This window comes from Lonchura striata, chromosome 11, assembly GCF_046129695.1.
Source record: "Lonchura striata isolate bLonStr1 chromosome 11, bLonStr1.mat, whole genome shotgun sequence".
Classification (NCBI taxonomy): domain Eukaryota; kingdom Metazoa; phylum Chordata; class Aves; order Passeriformes; family Estrildidae; genus Lonchura; species Lonchura striata.
Window position 1 is genome coordinate 19,214,294 of NC_134613.1, and position 21,053 is coordinate 19,235,346.

Below are 21,053 nucleotides of genomic sequence, written 5' to 3' on the forward strand. Positions count from 1 at the left end.
TGAGGAGTTCAAGCAGGGCAGAACAACTTGCCATTTCCTTCGGGGAGCGGTGGCCGTGGGGTGGGGAGGGACGTGGGTGTGAGAGTAGGATGCAGACAGTCACAGCCCTTCTACAGCAATTACCATAAAGATTAAATAAATACAATAGCCTAATTTCACATGGAAGTACACTTTAATTAAGTCTCTGCAGAACAATGAGCTGCTTCCATAAGAGCTGTGAAAATCATCACTAGGGACTGTCCAGAGGAAGAGAGAAACAAACAAGAGAAGGTCTCTTTGTATAGAAAATATGTACAGGAAGTATCTTGAAAAACTTGTCCCCAGTTAATTTACCTAGGAGGAATTAATGACAAACTCCATGGTTTTGCTCTGGTTTTATATAAGTTTCCCATCCTAGAGCCTCATGGCTCTTCCCAGATTGAGTTTGTCAATTCATTTGCAGACCAATACAATTTTTTTTTGCATTTCTAGACTATTGCAAAAGCATCACAGCTTGTTGTGTGTGATGTATGCCAGTGGGCTTAGCTTGGCTGAAATGCTTCTGAGAGGCAAAGTTGCGCAAGATAAGCTCCAGGTGTATATATATATAAAAAACAGTTCTCCCAATTCAGGTAATGATGCATTCCCTATGTCAATATGGTCAGGGATAGAGTTAGTATGAGGTGTTAGGGGAGCATCACCTGTAGAACCTCCCTTCACCCTTTCCATTATTTTCTTTATCTTCCTTATGATCAGGGATCCTAATGCACAAGAACAACATGAAAATTAACCAATTTGCCATTACCATTTTAACAAACACCTAGCTGCATTTTCTGAGTGCACAGAAGTTTGGCCAGGGTCATGGTTCTTCTCTTCCTGAGATTGGGATGTTCGACAGAAAACAGTACAGCTTCTGGCATCACATCAGCCACCCCTGACTTGTGGTGAGCTTCAGCTCAGTAACACCTAAAGAAGATGCACCTTCATCGCAAAGGCAGAACTGAGATGTTCCCTAAATCCCAGCCAGATACAAATCTTCACAGAGTATGAGTGACAGGGCAGCTTGATATTTGTGAAGGAAGATTTTGCCATGAAGCTTGGATGAGTAGTGGGTGTAAATTAAAAAATGACTTTTTTTTTCCACCTCAGAATCTATTATAAATCTATGATAATCTATTATACTTAAAAAAAATATTATTGCTTTAGAGAGTGCCATCTGGTAGCTTTGAGCTATCAGCTCAGCAAGGTTCAGGAAGGTTAGACCTGGGGAAGTACAAGATCACTTTTGTGCTTAATGCTCATCTTACACCAAGGTTGTGGAGGCTTTTGGTCAGGCACTGCCTTTGTTTGCTTTCTTTGTTTTTATGCAGCTAGGTAACATAGCTGGGCCCAGCTCCACAGAGGGTGTCTTGGGCACGACTGCACTGCAACCCAAAAATCATTACAACCAGACAATCAGCTCTCAGAGCATGCCAGGGTCTGCTTTTTCTTTGAAAAGGAGTTGAAGCACTTGTGGAGGTTTAATCGAAATCTGAATGCATGTGACTGAAATTGGCTCCCTGTGATTATTTATACAAGTAAATCTCTGCTTCTCACAAGTTCCCAGAAATCAAATGCCAGACTTGTATGATCATTTTTTTAAAAAATAAGTAAATATTTGTTGAAAATTCTTTGCTGTATTAATTTTTCTCTGCCTTCTCTCAGGCAGCCCTGATAGCAATGGAGAGACTCCTGGTGTGCATCAATCAACCCAGAGAAGAGGGACCAAAATAGCTGATTACTGGGTCTATAATGTCTTATCCTCAGAATGAAACAAAATTTTCATTTAGCTTTTAGAATGGCTTGTTTTCCTCATTCATCTGCATGCCCAGCTAAAATCTTCCAGGAAGTGATCCTTGTTTCAACAGTAGGTATGTCAGGTACAGGTATTTTAAGGAGGAGGTAGTTTAAGCCAAGGGCTGCATATTTCCATGTTTTCCTAACCCCCAGTTGAAAACCCATCTGCCACTAAGTGGTTTATAACTTGACAGTCAGCCACCACTATTTTTTAAAATGTTCTATAATGTTGATAATGTCAGCCAGTCCCTGTTGCTAACCTTTTTTTTTTTTCTTTTACTTTCTTTATTTTTTTTTTGTGGTAACCCTTTTACCTTCTTTTTCCCTGCTCAGACCCATTAGCAGGATGTTGTGCAATATGGTGCTTGTCATCTGTTTCAAAGACACAGTGATGAGATACAGGTATGCCAGATGGATAAACCTAGTGTGACTAATTATTGTGTATTTGCCTTTAATTATTATCATTTATTACCAGAGAAAAGACAATAGAGGTTCCCAGACTTGGAAGGGAATGTCGGCAGAAGGGGAATTTTTGTCTTTTTGGGTTTTTTCTTTTTTTTTTCCAAGAGACTGGCACATCAGCAAGAAAAGTTTTCTTCTTGGAGAGAAATACTACAATACATCCAAGACAAGAGGAGACAACATGACCCAGGGAATACTTTCCTTTCCCTGGCACATACTTGAGGATCACATCTCTCACAGGTAATAAATAAGTTTTGTGTACCTATAGAACAAGTATTCTCTTGGCTGAATATCCACTCAGGGCATAAGGAATGTATGGATATCCTTCAGTCAACTCTCAGAGAGGTCTGAGTTCAAAGCGACCTCCAAAAATCACCCAGCCCAACCCCCTGGAATTGGCAGGGACACCTTCCACAAGACCAGATTGCTCAGAGCCCCGTCCAACCTGGCCTTGAACACGGTCAGGAATGTGGCATCCACAGTTTCTCTGGGCAGCCTGTGCCTACAGGTAGGCTACAGTCCTCTCTAGTCTGGTTTTGGAGACATTTGCAGCCCTGGCTCTGCCCTTTTGGCAGCAGAGAAAAGACTAAACCATAAGATGTACATTATGTCCTCCATGGAGAGATGACACCTGAGGTCCTTGAGCAGCAATTTCTGACAAAATCTGGCTCAGAGTAGGAAACACTGACATTGGTCTCTGTGCCATCACACTGAGCCTCGAACCCTTTAAATGGAATTTGCCTCTGTATCTGACCCTCACATGCAACATTTCTACATTGTTTGGCAAAAAGGCAGATTTTCTTTTTTTCAGTATTGTGACCTTATTTTCAATCAATCCCTTCACAAACACACACATTTACAAGCGTGTGTTATAAAACAAACATTTTGAAACAAAGGGAACATTGCTGTTGCATTTCAATATGTGCTGCTGAGGACAGGCACTTCACTCAACTCAGAACCCATAGCCTGGCACGCTGTATGATTTTGAGAGTCTAGAAGGCTGACAATGGTAAGAAACTTTTGGAAATGCTTAATGCTCTGGTCCCAAAAGCTGCTTTCAGGTTACAGCTGAATCAGCTGCCATTTACAAGTGCAGAGTGAGTTTATGATGGCTCATAAGCCTGATCTTGCTTATGGGGCACTGCACTTTAATTTGAGAGCAGCCACACTGATTTGGTAAACAGATTGAGGAAGAGCTTCAGACTCCAGGCTTTAAAATTCATGAGGATCTGATTTAGTACATTTTACACTGGTATTTTAACATATTTGCTCTATGGCTAAATTGCAGTGTAACCTAAAGGACCAGTCATATACCACAATCTACCATAGATAATACAAGATATAATCAATGTCACCAGGCTGCTGAGCTATTTCTATATTTAGTATTTGTCAGGCAAATACATGCAAAGGCATTAAAACAACAAAGTCCGTACATGGATGATTTGTGAACAGGAGAAAAGGCTAAATTTGCCACTGTTTGCTCTGAATAGCTTACCCAGATTACAGGCCAATTTTGTTTTGGACAGAAATATTTTCCATCATAGAGTCTGCTGAAGTCAAGAGAGTACTATTCCTTTGGCCACAGGATGGGCTGAAGGGCTGGGCTGTATTTTGGGATTGGCAGCTCTGATCATCTCCCTTTAACCCATTTGAACAAAATTTGATTGGGATTTGACTGAGCACTTAATAGTCTGTGATTGCCTTGATTGTGGACTTCTACTTTTAAGCCAAACGCAATGTCATTATTATGTATCACGAAAGAACGATCCCTGATAACCAAAAAAAATATTACATTAAATTGGCATGCTGAGAATTAAATATGCAGATTCAGCCTAATGAAATATCTTGCCTTTGGTTGCAAGAGCCTTCATCATTCTTAAGAAGATTTAATGTTAATCTGACTTGGAGCTGTTTCAGTCCAATTATTTTTTCGCAAATTTTTGAGCTTTATTTTTTCTTTTCAGCAGCATTATTCTGTCTTGACAGTTTTTATTTTGTTATTTTTGTGGATATTGAGTAAATGGGAAACCAATTCAGAACCATTCTTAAGTAAAAATGAAATGCCCTGTAATCCAATTTTGATCAAAATTCATCTTTGCTTTTCGGGGACCGAGCAGCCTGTGCAGTTATCTCTGCACTGCACAAGTTGATAATAAAGCAAAGCAAAGCTCACATTCTTTTCCCTTTGCACGTGGTGGGAACTGGGCATTGTTCAGCTGGAGAACAATGTGCTGCTCCCCCAGCATGTGGCAAAGCAGCAGAATGGCAAGAAGAAGATTTCTCCCTTTGCTTCTGCTTCTGTTTCTCTAATGTCTGAAGTAAACCTTTCTTCCCACCTGTGGGTGGGTGGTTCTCTTCCCTGGAAACCTTCCTGTCTCCCTCCCCTGGTGTCCTGTGTTTGCAGAAGATAGCTCAGTGCTGCAACACCTCTCCCAAAAGCACTCCTAGGGAGCAGAGACACGTTCAGCTCTTGTCACAGACCTGGTTTACAGCTCCTCTATCTTCCACTTCAGTACCCATTGCCTTTTGGTTATGCATGGATACAAAAGCCAATATAGATCACAAAAATACAATCCCTGTCCAAGCTGTGACTGGACAAAGAGGCCTCGTGTGTCTTACAAGGTGCAGGGAGGGTTTTTGCTTCATGTTTGCTTCAATGGCTCCAGCTGAGTTCTTAACTGGCTTTTATTCCACTTTGCCTGGCAGAAGCAGCACCTTAAGGAAGGCTTTTCTGGTGCAACATCAGCAAATATTGGTGGCTTAGAAACAGCTGTTTGCAATCAAGCAAAGCTGCTCCATTCCCCCAAAAATGCCCTTTTTCTTTCCCACCACTCATTTCTTCACCAGCTCCTCCTACCTACAGGCCAAACTTTTTTTCAATGTTCATTTCATATAACTTCCCACGTTCTAATGCAACAGGCATTCTTCTAGGATGAGACACAACACTGAGTATCATCAAGTTTTCAGGCATCCATCCACACAGGCTTCTAAGTCCACAGGATACTGTGATAGGTCATAAAGGAGGGATACATCATTAAATATCATCTCAACATTGTCATCACCTGCCACCTGTCCCCAAAAGGAAAAGTTAGTAACACGTCAGTATGAGAGATGATTAAATATAAGTCTGTGGTACCCTCCCAAGACACTGAGCAAATGCCTTCTTTTCCTTGGTAGCAGGAAGCTCATTACTAAAGGATAATCTCTTTTTAAAGAGCAGGAGTCATCTTCCCAAGGCATCTTTATGTTCAGCTACCCTTTATTAGTTCCCTTCTTGTTTGTGTCTACTCTTCACATCTTGTAGTTTCTTGCTGCTTCACTCTCTCTGTTTCCTCACCATCTAACCTTAGACCATTCCCTTTCTTTCTTTCTCTCTGGAAATCTGCCTGCTGGTATTTTCCATGAATCCATCTGCATTAAATTATTTATAGATACAATAAAGTCCGCTTTTGTCTAATGTTTATTTTCTTTAATAACAAGAAACATGGGGAAAATGTTCCAAAGAACCGAAAAAGGACGTGAGTTTTCCTGGACGCTAGGCAACAGTAGCCAAAAAGTACAAAACAAGATGTAGGATGTTCATAAGATGCATCTAAAAATAATAATCTTAGTACTTTGGTATCTAATATGTTCTTTGAATATGTTATATTTCCCAAATCTGAGCCTTGGTTTTAATGCTGTCATGACACTCTGAATGTTTTAATGGACAATGAGTCACTATGGAGGCAACCAGGAGCAATAAGTAGATGGTAAAAATTAGAACAAACAATATATCTTGCTAAATGAGTCACTGCTAGTCCTTTGTTACCTTTTACTGTTTGTTTGAGTTTACTTTCCATCATGATTTAAAGGCTTTTCCCATCTCCTTTTCCAGTGGAGGGTTTTTGCTTCTCATTGCTTCTTTCTTCCCTTCAATTATGCGAGCCATGCAAGCATTTCCCCTTGAACACTTTCCAGCTCCCCACCCCGTACCTCACCCACTCCGTGTCCTCCCCCTCGTTTACACAGCTCCCTTCTCCACTGTGTTTCCTGCACTACCTACACGAACTGCACTCAGCATGGACATGGTGGGGGAGGGAGGGTGGAGAGGGAGAAAGTAAGGAGAGGACTTCTGAGGAATCTGTGTGAGTTTCAAACTGGAGGCTCCTCTGCACATGGAAAAGATGGAAGATGTAGAATAGGAAAGAGGAACAGATTCAAGAGCAGGTCCAGGGTGACCAGAGACAACCTCAAGGTAGGAGCATGTTGGTTCTCATCTCTTCAGAGGGAGCTGGAAGCTGCAGAGATGGGAACCCAGGAGATCCAGTCCCTGCTCTCCACAGCACCCACCTGAAGCACAATTCAGAGGGTAAGCCTTGTGGAGCTCTCCCTGCCACCTCTCCTGGCAAAAGGTTATTCAGCACGTGGGAAAGGTTGCTTTGTTTCTTACTCAATGTTCCATACCCCATGACCACTCACTTTACTGCAATTGCTTGTCTAAAACACTGTTCACTGCCCCTGTTCCCACTCCCACTCCAAAACCACAGGGAAAGGACACTGACACCACAGAAGCAATGAGCTGCATGTCAGGGCCATTCTTGCAGGAGGGGGATGAAATCTGCCTGGAGGACTTGCAAAATTCAGTCCCTGCTCTCCTCACAGTGGGATGTGGATGTAAATGTTGCCTCTTTCTCAGAGCAGCTTTTAAGTGTGAGTATTTGTCTCAGAAAGAACAAACACACACCATCAAACAAAAACACAACTAACAAACAAGGCCTCAGAGACCAGCAGATCCCAAAAAAATCAGCTCTCTGAAAAGATCAGTTCTCTCTGAAACTTCACTCATTTGGATTCAAAGGTACCTGGACGCAGAGCACTTGAGCTAGAGAAACTGCACATCTGTGGCATGTGTTTATTTATTTATATACCTGTTTTCCAATCTTGCACCTGCCTACTTTAGCTGATCTCTAGCTATCAAATTGTGATGGAGCAAAAGTAATAAAATGCCTGTAGGATAGAAAAACCCCGCTTGAAGTTCTCCCATAGCTCAACCAGACCTAGAAGATGCACAATTCAATTAAAAGAAATATAAAGTTTTTCTCTCCTCACCTCACCATTTCCCCCTTCTCTTCTGTGCATTTCATACATCCATATATATATATAGATATATATATAAATAAATACACACATACACACATACACACACACACACACACACAAACCCACCCCTCCCCTTCCCAATCCTTCCTTTAAGGTTTAATTTAACAATAACATTTGCGATCGGGGTCCTGAGCATCTCAAGGGCATTGCGCTTGAAATTGCACACACTCCGCACCATTTATCATAGCCTGACATGTGTCATGTTCCAGACTGCAGCTCCAAGAGGTTACAGCTCACGACTGCTCCTTTGTTGATCAGCTGCCGAGACAACTGAGGCACCTTTCTTTCTTTTTTTCTTCCTCTCCTTCTTTCATTTTTTTTTATTATTAAAGCTGCACCGTCCTCTTTTCATAGGGCTCATTCTGACACAATGGAAAAAGAAAACAAATCTTTCTCTGCTCTGTGCAGTTCCCTCACCAGATCTTCATCAGCACAAATTCCAGTCACATTTTATTTGGGTTCAGTAGCAAAGCTTTGGCTGGTTAATATTATTGATTAATACTGGATGTAAGAGGGATAAACTGTTTTCAAGGTAGCTCTGTGCCTGAAGAGAAGAAAAGGGTGTGTTACTGCTAAGGATATTGGGGATAGGGCTAAGGCAGTTCCAAAGTGCTTTTCTCTGGCAGCATCCAGACTTGCCAGGCCAGTGAATTCCTTCCATTGCTAAACTTCAGTCTTGCAACTTCAGGGAAATGAATTTTTTCTTCTCAAGAGTTTCTATTTCATTTACTCCACCTATGCACCTTCACTTCCTTGGTGCCTTGCAGACTTCTTGCTGCGTGCAGAGCACCTGAGACCTGTGTGTATCTTTGCAGGAATGATGCATACAGCAGTTAAGCAAACCAGGCTGTTTATAAACAAGAGCCACTGAATTGCATTCATAAATCACTTGTAGATCCTACTTTTGCCAGTCTTCATCCTGCCAATCAACATTTGTGTAGGGTATTGGTGCAGGTGTCACTGCCACTTAATGTGTAAAGGATGCAAGGTAGTACTGATAGCAAAGAATGGGGTCTGAACGCTGCTCTAAGATCTGAACAAAAGCAGACTTTGTATTGTTCTGCATTCTCAATAATGTCAGCATATCAGGTGAACTACAAATCTCTTTTTTTAGCTATTTACAATGAAGAGTTCTTGAAGGCAGGAAATGCTGAACTGGAGCTGATTTCTCCATTTCCTCTCCCCATTTTCATGTTCTGCTCTGTCCTGGAAGACCTCAAGCCTGAAGGTTCAGATCCCAAAGTCTGTCAGTGCTTTGGAATGATACTTGATCTTTCAGATTCCTATTCCCCTCTGAGCTCTAAATCACGCAGTGTTCGTCACCACCTGTTAGCATCAAGCACAGCCTCTGCCGACACAGTTGGAGTTGTCTTACTTTCTCTCACACTCTCAGCTCTTGTCGATGGATATTTTTGGAGGTTTCCTCGGTTTAGAGGCACTTGATTAATCAGTAGTGCCAGATGGGAAGGCTCAACCACTACCACCAAGTGTGTGTCACACGCCTATTAGTTTCACTAACAGAGGGTTTTCTTGCCATTGGCCAGCAAGATTTTGCACTTTGTCCTTCATTGTGTGTTTTTTGCCCATGTCAGACCTCTTTGCCTTCCAGTTTAGCACACTCTCCTCTAGAAGCCTGACCTGAACAGCGCTTTGCTGCCTGAAGGATGCCTTATTTCCTCCCTGTTTTTCAAGGAGAGAAAAGCCCAATTTTGTGTCTGTAGCTGGGTAGTGCCAGATTCACAGCATCCTCCCCGAGCTGCTCCTGGGCTCAGCATGGAGCCGGCTCCCCACTGCCCGTGATGCATCTCCCCCTTCGCATCTCTGCTGGTGTTGCTGACCTTGACTGGATCTTGATCCCTGCCCACCCCCTTTGCCAGCGTCAAGGCCCCTGCCCGGCCCTGCAGGGATGATGCAGTGCCAGTGCCACCAGCTGGGATGGCACAAAGCAGAGCCGGGGCTGGGCCAGCTTCCAGCCACATCCCTCTGCCTGTCCTGGGGACAGCCACCACCTGCACAGCCCCGCCTCCCCCCACACTGAAAGGTGGCAGTCTGGCAAAGCCAGGACAAGGCACAGAGCACAGAGAGGTATAAGGGCAGAGACCAGCCTAAACGCTGCTTCTCCATCGCTTTGCCACCCTAAAAACCACTCGTCTGTGTGTGCCTGACGCTGGCAATGCCGCTCTGCCCCCAAGCAGCAAGGAAGCTGCTTGATTACCCAGTTTTAAAGGAATATGATGTCTCCCTAAAACTCTTAGGGAGGCTTACTGAGGATATTTAAGAGGGCTGGAGTTCTCTTATTTATGGAGGGGCTGTGCCCAGGGCGTGCCTGTGCCCGTCTCTCTTTTTAGGACACCTGTTCCCATGAAAGCTGCTGTGGTGTTTTAATTCCTCACTCCAGACCGCACAGGGGCCACTTTAGCCCCCAGCAGTTTTAAATGAAAGATGAATAATTTTAAGGGTATTTTGTGGATTTATAAGGAGGAAGTAAGGAGTCTACAGAAAGGGAAAAAATAGCAGTCTATGGCAAAAATATTAAAAATAACTAAAAACCCACTAAAAATAAACCCCCCCCCTCAACTTTCCCTCTCCAACCATGGATATTGTCATTGTAATACTGCTCAAAAATGGGGTCCCATGGGCTGGGAGTGAAAGTGAAACACAGATACTATGAGTGTAATAGAAAAGCAAAAAGGAAAGCAGCACACACAGTAATCTGGTGAACAGGCTTCAGCTGAGACCATCCTCTGAATATCTCAACCATGGAGCAGAGCTAAGACTGGATTCAGAACTGGCTCAACATCCTCATCTCCCTGTGGAAGGAAATACAGCTAGAGCAGCCTCTATTTATTGGGATGGCATTGGGGGATGCTGGAAATTAATTGACTCCTCAGATATGAGAAATAAAAGTAACCTTGCGTCTCTCTGCTAAAAAGAAAAGGAGAGAACCACCAAACCAAGCTACATATGAATGATAGGAGAACCAATAATGACTTAAAAAAAGTATTTAAATGCAATCAGGCATAGTGGAGGAAAGAATAATGACATGTGTACAGTAGACACAATGTAGATTACAATTTATAACAGGATACAGGATGGAGCCAGCCCTTGATTAGGGGACCATGTTACAAATTTTTCAGCATATGTCCTCTGTTTTTCTTTGCCTTGGCATAGGAGGCTGGGCACTGCTGGTAAGTAAATCAGATCGTCAGAAAATGCCCATGTTGATGAGAACTGCAGGATCCAAGGAAATTAACTTGACTTGTATTTTAGACAATTCTGCCATATCCATTCCTTGCCCAGAGCTGTCAACGGAGAAAGAGTTGTGCCTGCTTACAGCTTTAATCAGAGATAAAAATTACCCCTAGTTCATGAATATGTTTATCACGGAGATAAGTCAATGGCAGAGAATAGATTCTCAGCACACAGCTCTGCATGTCTTGCACTAAAACATGTCATATACTGATGTGTTTTGCTCTACAAATAGCACCCTCATACTCCACTCATTGTCCAGACACAGACAGAGCCTGGGCAGGGAAAAGTCCTTCAGAAGGAAGCACAAGGAGCTTTTCTGATGAGCTTGGAGGACCTTAAAGCTCCTTGGGTGTCTGCTTGCTGTGGCTTGGCCACCATCTATGAATCCTTTACTAGACTGCCAGGGGAGAGGTGAAGAGGGAAATTATCATTTGGTCTGATCACAAAAGCTGTTGGGGCTCCTATGATCATCCTCTGTGTCCTGAGGCTCTGTCTCCCTCCTGGATGTGTTCCCAGCTGCTGTTGTCTGGACCCAACACTTCAGGCATGGCTCTTGACCATTAATACCAGTAAGTCATGCTCTGTGGTGGGGTGGGGGGAAGCTGTGATGTGCCGTTTCTTGTGGGTAGTCAGGCTATGATAAAAAGGAACCTGTATTCATGAATAATTTTTTTTCCACTTTTAAATGTCTTTTTTCTTCCCCATCACATCCCTCAGAGTACCTTAAATTAAAGAAAGCAATACTAGGGCAACAACAAAAGCAGGAATGGGAATGACACAGCAGCAAACCAGAAAGCAAATGGCTGACAAGGGATATTTATATGTTGCATGGTGTTATTTTGGCTGCTCTGTTTGTCCAAATTGCCCTAGAAAACAGAGAGCACAAGCAGCTAAATGAAGGCTCCTTGAAGTTGGGGTTTTGCTGGATCCTGATGTGTGTGTGCACTGGGTGTGGGTGTATTTCTGTGTGTACATCGGGGAAGAAGGAAGATTGTTATTGTGGTCTCTTTATAGACAGGCATAAACACCCCTGTTTATTTCCAGCATGCCATCTAAATTCAAAATTAGCATAAGCTGATGGTGTTAATTGATTTATATGCATGCAGGCAGTGGTTTATCAAAGGTAGAGGGACATAAGGTCACTCCCCTAAGGGCCTCTTGGGAACAAGTATCCATCTGAGATAATATTGAGATTGGCATAGTTGGGAATATAACTGTGTCCAAGTATGAAGAAACTGAGTTCTTTGTCATTAGCAGCAAAATAATTCTCCTATTAATATTATAATTCTCCTTTTAATAAAGGCTGCTCTCATTGAGGTCTAGGAAAGTGCCCTCCAGGTCTGCTCTGAAGTGGCCCAGGCTGCAGCTGGAAGGCTGGCTGCCTTCCCAGAGAAGGGAAAAGTCCTGTCCAATTTGCCATCTGAGCCCAGCTCTCAGAATTTTGTTCCTTTCAGGTCAGTGTACCTCAGCCATTGTGGAAATGCCAGAACACTTTCTCTGAGGAGGTCAGCAATGACACAGAGACAGCAGGGACCAACAGGGACTTCTTTACTTTCTGAGAAAATTTCATTAAAATATTTTCCCTGAGCTGTACCAAGAGCAAAGCCAGAAAAGGGCCTTGACTTGCAAGTGTAAAAGGAGGGAAAATACATCCCCTCTTGCAGTGCTGGCCTCTCAGAAGGGAGGAAAGAAGGATTAAAGCTGTAAGCAGGCACAACTCTTTCTCCATTGACAGCTCTGGGCAAAGAATGGATATGGCAGAATTGTCTAAAATGCAAGTCTGAAAATTCTTTGGCCAAAATGTCTCCTATTGCTATTGGTTTTCACTATCTATTTTAAAAAACTTTGTTTTTTTATGAAAATGGGTTAATCTGAATGGAACTTTTCTTTTTCCTTTCAGTATCTCTGTTTGTTTGTTTGTTTGTTTATTTGTTTTCCCCTTACCTTTTCCTGGGTCATTCTGTAGAATTCAGACATGAAATAATTTTAAAAAAGCATCTTCCACTTGTAAGTGAACCTCCCCTGCCTGGAAAATTGGGAATTTTGCCTCTCTAGTAGGAGCTGTAGTATCTGATTGCTCTCTGACTAAGTAGGAGCTCGACAAGGCCACCTTTACACTGAGCAATCCCATATATCAGAGGCCACCCTTTTGAATGCAATGTTTTTGCTGGTGCTAAGAGAGGGTATTGGGAACAGCCTGAAATCACACCTTTCACATAATAAGCAGCAATGAATAGAAAAGAAAAGGAAACATGAGGCTTATAGGATTTAAGGAGTTTCTTTTGAAGAAAGAATCCACCCTGCTGCTGATGGCCAGATGCTCATGTGGGTGTTGAGATGTGCAAATAAAGCAGGGTATAAAGCTGTTAGCAATGGTTCACAGCAACAGACCAGCTCCTGTCAAGGAGAAGCAGGTTAGGTAAACTTTTCAGGTGTTTGGAGGTGAATCTTTTCATTTGTGCACAGCCCTTGTTTGACCCAACTATTTCACATCATTACCAATTGCTTTGTTCGTACATATCAAACTTCCTTCTGGTGCTTTATTGGTTTCTGCTCTTGCTGACCTCTTCCAGCAGTTTACTTTCTAACATCCTGAAAGCTTCATCATGACTGTTCAGCACACCTCACCGAGGGCTGAGATTAAAAGTTAAAAAAAGAGAAAGAGTGAACACAACAGGAGAGGAAACAGAAGAGCTTTTGGCAGCAGCCTGGTGACACCCTGGGGGGAGTCAAATGGGATGAGTAACCACCCGAAATAATGGCAGAGGGGGAAAAAGAGAGAAGAGACTCAAACAGCAGGGCCTGAGTGATAGAATTAGTAGGAACATCAAGCTGAGAGGGCCAGGGGAGGGGAGGAAGGCAAAGTCTATCTCTCCATCTCAGCTCTCTGTTCCAGAGACACTGAGCCCTGTTAAAATAGAAAATGGAACCATTTAGTTTACAACACTAGGCACAGATATCTTGTATTCAGAGTCTGCTGCTCTCCTGGACTGAAAGTCTGCCTGGCTCTATAAGAGCAGTCCCAGGGAAATCTGAAGGGAGGACAGAAAGGGGAGAAGGTGGGAATTAAACAGGGGGAGAGCAGATAGTGTCAGCCCCAGCTGCAGTGGCTGCAGGGCACAGCCAACACAGCACCAGCAATATCCTCCCTCCATAGGTGCTGCAGAGCTGCATTGGTGTCCCCTCCCCGAGAACAAGGCTGCAGGGACACAGGGAAAGTGAGAGGACACCAGCCTGGCCAGGGCTCACTCTGGCTGAGCCCAGGTCCTTCAGCCTCCTCTATCCTGGCAAATCTTATTTGGATTATGTTTAGGCTGATCAATTCTTGGTGAAGGATAAACATTTCATTTAACACAGAGAGGATGAGATTTGGGAGCCTGGCTCCTTCTGGATGGAGTGACAATGGAAACATTCAGTACTCATGCCAGGAAACATCATAAGATTTATTTAGTGTCAATAAAAGAAAGAAATATTTTGACAAAACCAGAATATTTTACTTGGGTTAATTTTTTAAAAATAATTCTCTATTATATGATAGAAAATTAAAATGTAAAGTCAAATATTGTTGTGTCCCCCTCAAAAAGTTGGCATGGGTTCTTTAGCACAGTCAGGACCTTTTTTCTAGTTTTCTTCCAAAAAGGAGCAGTGTCAAAATCAGTTTGATGCTATGAAATGTTTCAGTGTTGATGGAAGCACCTAACTAATAGTCAGGGTATGTATGGCTGTCTCTGCTGTTAACATTACAAAGAGTCTGACTCCCAGGTGCTCTCCCAGGCTTTCAACTCAATTTGCAAAATTCAGGCTTTTCTTTAGGTTTACAGTAGCATGAAGCAACATAAAGTTCAGTGATGATTGGATTAGGCTTTGACAAATATGAAAAAAACATTGAGATGTAATGTTAAAGCAGAAGGAACTCCAGGAAAGAGCAACTAGAGGTCTATTTTGTGAACATACTGAATATGTGGCTACAGCTGCAGCATATTCAGACTGTATAAAGTGCCTAACAAAAGACATTATGTAAACTTTTTATTTGAATAAGAAAAAGAGTATTTGACCTGCATTCTTTTCTCATTAAGCATATTTTTTTCTGTGCACATTCTGGTTCTTTTTTTTTTTTTTTAATGCTAATGAAGAATTAAATTGTTACATCTTCAGACTAATGACTCTCATGAAGATTATTTTAACAATTCTTTCCTACCCTTTTCAAGTCCTGTTTCATGCTTAGGAGGCACAGAGAGTTTAAGCTTCCACGTCTGCCTTTGGTATTTCTACCAAGTGTAGATTTGTGACATGTGCTGCCATGTCCCAGGGTACATAAAGCTTCACTTTGGTGTCCTTGACATCTTTGGTCCTTTTTGTGGCTATCTCATAATTCATGCAAGTGATGCCATACAACTGTAAGTTTTTCATGAGGTCATAAAACTGATTTATAGAGGTTTTCCCATAATCTCCAAGCAAATTAAAGAAGGTTGATGGAGCTATGCAACTCACTGTTGCCTCAACAATGGTCTCATTCAGAAATGACACTGAACAAGATTGAGGTATTACGATATCAAGAATGTCCTTAAGAAGCCTTGTCTGTCTGTAAAAAAAAGTGATGCCTACAAACCAAGAAGGGCTGTTTCTTCTCTACACGTAGTTGATTTTACCCGTGACATCTACCTTAAGATTAATCAGACAATTTCTTACTTCACTTTCTGCTTTCAAATGGAAAAGTCTGATTAATCCAATGTAGATCAGCACTTATAAAAAAAAATTGAGGTTAATCCCCTTTCCCCTCTGAGATGTTTGACGTTTTGGATTATCCATTTTACAAACCATGTTTTATTTTGCTTTTCAGCTTTTAAAACAATTTTATAATAAGGGAAATATTCCAATAAGGAAAAAAATCTAATTCCAAAAATTCCAATAAAGGAAAAGATATTTATATACACCTGTATATATTTGCACATATATATAAACCAGATATATAAAATTACATATTTGTAGGTCTAAAACTGTGGGGGTTTCACATATATAGGTATTAAACTATTTAAAATGCACATATATAAAAACTAAACACAAACCTCAAACTCTATTTCCAAACTGTTAAACGTGGACATTTCAGAATTGTAGGAACTTTATTCTTCCATCTTTATTTCTGAAGCTGTTTGTGAAGCACTTCCATTTTGACAGAACTATATAGTCCAAGAAAATGAGCTTTCACTAAACTGCCTCCAACTTCAATATATGCCCTGTGTCAAACTCAGAGAGAGCTTCCAGCCTCTGTGGCTGGGGCCAAGTGCCAATTACACTGCACCCAATGGCCTATAACTGTCTTTTTTGCTTCTGTGAATATCGCTTTTCTAGTTAAAATCTTCAGGACAGCTTGCAAAGTGTTTGCTACTATTGCTCTGGAGTTAAAAGTAACCTTGAAAACATTTCTCCATGGTAGTAATGGAGGTGATTCTTCCATCCCTTCTCAAAAATGGCATTATATCGTTCCTATCTTTCCTCCTCAAATTCTGCCCAGCAGGCTTCTGAAGACCTTTTTAAGGTGGGTGTTATCCTTTTTATTTTCTTCTTATTTGAATATTTCATCTCAAACTTCACAGGGAGATGACTATCTCCCAAGTGCGTGAAACCAGCCAGGAGTGTTTTATACGTACATTGTAAAGCATTTGATGTAATCTGTGCTGTGATTATACATAAATAAGGAAATAAAATCTTTTTTAAATCACCTTTGTATTGGAATGAGTGGGTTTTTACCAAAGAGATCATACAAACTAAGGGAGTTATAAAGGTGAAAAATTCAGGCCCTTTAAAGAGTATTTGCAATAAAACCCAGGAAGCATAGACATTATAAGTATTAGTTTTATTATTGGAGTGAAGAAATAATTGTTAGAATTATTTCCTGAGTGATTTAAAAGTGTTAATGGAAGTGTTGAGCCGTATTCTGATCACAGAGTTTTGTAAATTAGAAGTAACTTAATGATATGAGTTCATTAAAAGGGAGATGGCATCAACCTTGCCATAGTCAGGCACTGTACAAAGAAATGTAAGTATTTCAATAAAAGACACATAGCAGAACTCTAGTTCAAGTCAATACTGCCTTATGGCCAGTGTATTGCAACAGGCTGTAAAAGAAAGTAATGAAATCATTAGATACTGTGTCCTTGCATTCTATTTTCTATTTACATGATAATAAACCATTATTAATATCATCATCATTGTTATTGTTCTAGTATTGTGAATTCTTGTAGTTTTCTCATTATTTTCCTTAAAGCCTCAGACGCTGGAATCAGGTGATCACCTAGTAAATTTCCAATTTTTTTATTTTTTAATTTAAATGTAATATCCTAGTTTTCCTAGTTGTAGAAAGAAGTTCAAAAGCACATTTTGAGTGCAGCTCAAATCACCTAATTTTATGTAACTACATCAGATGAGTCAAAGCACCAAATTTGTAAAATCCAGGCGGCGTGTGAAGCACAGAAGCTGCCCTAAAGGTCCCAGCATTTAAATGAAACTAACTCCGTTGTTGTTGCCAGTGCCAGTAATTACAATAAGCCTGGCATTTCTTGTTACCCTGTGAAATTACCTGCAAGGCCTTTTCATATTGTCTCCATGCTGTTGTTTTCATGCTCAGCAGAGCATTAAGAGTCAATGATGGGCAGCTCTTGTGTTTGACTGCGAATCGTGGGGCATTTTGCTTTGGACTCTATAGAAAAATCCTCAAGGTGTTTATTGACAAATGCTTCCTACGGGCTGCTGTAATAGAGAATTCTCCTCTCTCCCCGCTCCCCGGTTCCTACAAGGCCAATCTGCTCCACATCTAGGCACGCTGTTGCAAAAAATATATTTTTTTCAGTACCCTCCGTAATGTGCCTTCAACAGGAGCTATGGATCAAGCGTGCTCCAGACCAAAGGCACTCAGTCCTCCAGCTCGGAGCTGTGTGCTGCCATTTCCCCTCCATTTGTTCTCTGGAGCTGACTGTGTGTGCGGTCATCCATAAGGGTGCTGGGATACCCTGGAGAGAGGAGGAATAGCTGCAGCTATTTTTCATTATTATATACTTCACTTCGTAATAAATGAGATCCATAGCATGTGAACGCTGCTCTTGTAGATCATCATATCAGCAAGCACAAGGAACCTTGTGTGCCACAAAGCTAAATAAAATAAAGTAAGTAATCCCCAGAAAAATAGTCAGGGGGGAGAGCACTGAGTGTTCAGGACTGCACAGTGCATCCTGTCAGCCTGAGAATGACCTCAGGACTTGCAGCAGCTGGAGCATGGGTAGTTTTAAAGCTGAAGCTGTGGTCTGCATGCCTGTCTCATCTCTATCTCTATCCACATATGATGCAGAAAGTACAGACTTGCACTTCCATTGCCTTGCAGGTGTCTTTGGCATAACAGGGACCAGCAAACAACTTGTGACCCAAAAGAGAAACAGCAGCAGTAGCAGCTGGGCTCTTCTCCAGAGCTCCTGATAATGGTGAGTGTTGAGAGTCTCTATAAAGTAGAGCAGATCAGACGTGGAATTTTCAGACCAAGGTTATGGAAAATCCAGTTCTGCACACCCCCCATGGTTTTGCAGGTAGGGCAGGTATTTGTCTGCAGTGCAACATCGCAGATCTGGGAGATCTGGGTTGTCCTGCTGAGTCCAAAGTGAGTTTCTCACCTGTTAACATTTTGACCAATAACCCAAAGATGTGAGCTATTGAATATCTAGTCAGTGCTAAGAAAATTATGGATATCTATTTCCTGAAGAGCAGCTATAATTCGGGAGAGGAACTTTGGTGTTATTTCCATAGGCCAGTGATGTTTTGGTACCTTCTGCCTTTGGAAAATGATCTATTTATTGGGAGACATAAGGAACCAGTTCTAAATCTGGGTTTGGTGTACACAAGTGTTAGCAGGAGGCTACAAAATAACAAAACTTAGTTCTAGAAAACCACATTCAGAAGCATAAAAAGAGTGAAAGAATAGATAGGATAAAATGTAGCTCTTTTCTGGAGGTGAGGATTCTACCTTACAGTTTATTTGGCATCATAACTCTTGTAAAATTACAAGCAAAAATTTACACATAAACACACAAAGAGAATTCTCCCACTGTTCTAAAACACAATGGTTTTCTTCACTGTGTTTGCCTTGGATGTGAGTTGAGAGGATTCTGGTTTGGTTAAACTTTCTGCCTCTTAGATAAAAAACAGCAGCAATTTTCTGCTTGAATTTCTCTGTGACTAAATCCATTGATCATCCTTTCTCTCAGTGAGTGAGGAGTGTGTTTTCTCTTTAATAACTACTATCCTTCTCCCTGAATATTTTTTTCTCTCCCCTTCACTTGTTTGTGTTGTGTTGGTCAGTCCACTGCACTATTCCTCTGAGAGACAGAGAGAGAGCAAAATTGAAGTTATTTTATGCTTGGTCTCCCTCGGTCCCAATTTTCAAATCTTCATGTCAATTTTCACACATCAGTGTCATATGGCGAATGCTATGGAAATTTCAGTGGGGTCCTTGGGAGACAATTTATACATGACCCCCTATTCCCTCCCCCAACCAGGCTGCAGACCCTGCCTTTACAAAGAATAAGTGGATTTATAATTAATGTGGATTTTAAAATATGAGTACATTCAGAAATTTCCCATTTGTTTGCCTCTGCTGCAGTACGAGTTCAAAGGAATACAAGCTCTCTCTCTTTCTCCTTTCCAACCCTAATAAATTGGCCAAGTTAAGTTAGTATAAAATTACCTCATGGTGAAGTGAAAGATCAACTCATTAATAACTTTACTTTTTTCCCCTAAAAGTTATGCTGATGAAGGTTTATCAATCAGCTTATCACCAGTTAGCAAACACACTCACTGCCACCTACTTAGGTGAGCAAGGTTAGGAGGAAATGGAAGATGGTGAGCTTGGATGGGTAATTCTATCTTCTTTTAAACTAATGAGTGTTCATGGTCTGAGTAAAATCCTAGGACAAGATACAAAGGCTCAGTTGATTCCAGCAGAGCATTTCAATCACTGACCTTAAAATGGGCCCCTGACATCAGAAGGGTACACATCACCTGCTGCATTTTACAGTGTTAATTATCCTCTCTGTGGACAATAAAGGGATGCCAAGTTTTCCAGGTTACATCTCAAAACATCTTAAAACTTAAGCCATTCATGAGGAGACCTAAACTGCACCCAGTCCCACTCCTTAGATTTTATTTAAAGATGGTGTCAAGGCATCACAAGTACCTGATCTTCTCTGTCACCCACCCCCAGCACCTAGAGAAAGATTTTGAAACATCATCAGCCATGAAGTTTTGTATAGTTTATTTTAGTTTGTTCTTTTTTTTCTTTGACAAAACCAGCAAATAGTAACAGGGAAAATTTAATGCCTGACTTTGAAAGAGCTCCATCTTCCCTCCCATTCTTTGTGGACATTCAGTACCTCTTGCAGGTTCCCTGCTCTACCAAAAATAATTATTTTTGTCCTTCAATCTCTTACCTTTCCTTCACCTCATCTTTGTCTGATTTTTTTTTTTCTCAATTTTGAAAACTATCTTGGGAATTACAGTGGTAGTAGAATGGTTGAGGTAGTTTTTCTTCTGAAAAGCTCTGGGGATCAGGTTTGGGCTTTGCAATGCAACATCTCATCCAGGAGATGTAGCAATCAGTATCACATCATCCTCCAGTTTATTTAAGTGGCTTCAAAACCAGATGCAATGTGTACAACAGCACATTGAAACCCTCCACCAAGCTGCCTTCCCTGGTGATTTCGTGTGCAACCTCTGGATGGGATAGCTTTATTGGAATTGTCCTCCTCCGATGTGGCCAGAGGGAAATGAACTGAATGAGCATCCTTCTGTGCCACACAGGGACCATCCAATGCACTCCACATGTGTGCAGGTAAAAACACACTGTAGTTTGAAGTAACATGACCCTCAGAAAGGGCTGCAGAAAATATATTTGTTTGGCATGCTGCCATTTTGCTGCTGGCTGCAATCTTATCACCTCTCCCAGTCTAGGTCAGGGGAAGCCCTGCAGAACAATTCAAGAGGGGAAAAAAGAGCATCTGTAGGTCCTGGGGCTGCCTCATCCCTTAAGGTGCTGTTGTCTCTGGAGGCACTACTCAAACAAAGTCAAAGAGTTCCTCTGAGATGCTGAGGGCTGCAGGCATGGTCTTATGTAAAGCTGAAAGCTGTAGGAAATGTTCACATGTGAAGATCTCAGTTTTTTGCCTTGCTGGAGAAATTAATCTTGGAACAGTGACCAAGATTGCCCCAGTTTATCCAGGACATGCCCATAGCACTTCTCTAACAAGTCTTCTGGTGGTGGATGAGGTGCAAACTCTGGGGCAACTTTGCACCACGCAGTCACAGGACCATCAGTTGAGAGCTGCAAACCTGCTGTTCTCAGCAGC

General features: G+C 41.6%; 1 long non-coding RNA gene across 4 annotated transcripts in view; it reads left to right on the plus strand.

Annotated features, from left to right (window-relative positions):
* The first annotated feature begins 2,147 nt into the window (after positions 1 to 2,147).
* LOC110474476 (uncharacterized) overlaps positions 2,148 to 21,053 on the plus strand; it is a 39,257-nt gene continuing 20,351 nt past the window's right edge. For 3 of the 4 annotated variants that reach the window (XR_002466078.2, XR_002466077.2, XR_002466081.2), the window contains exons 1-2: positions 10,878 to 11,237; positions 18,044 to 18,140. This is a non-coding gene — a long non-coding RNA (uncharacterized LOC110474476). Of the gene's footprint in view, positions 2,218 to 2,384; positions 2,518 to 10,877; positions 11,238 to 18,043; positions 18,141 to 21,053 lie in introns of those variants that run through there. The other variant, XR_002466080.3, reaches the window with a different exon arrangement.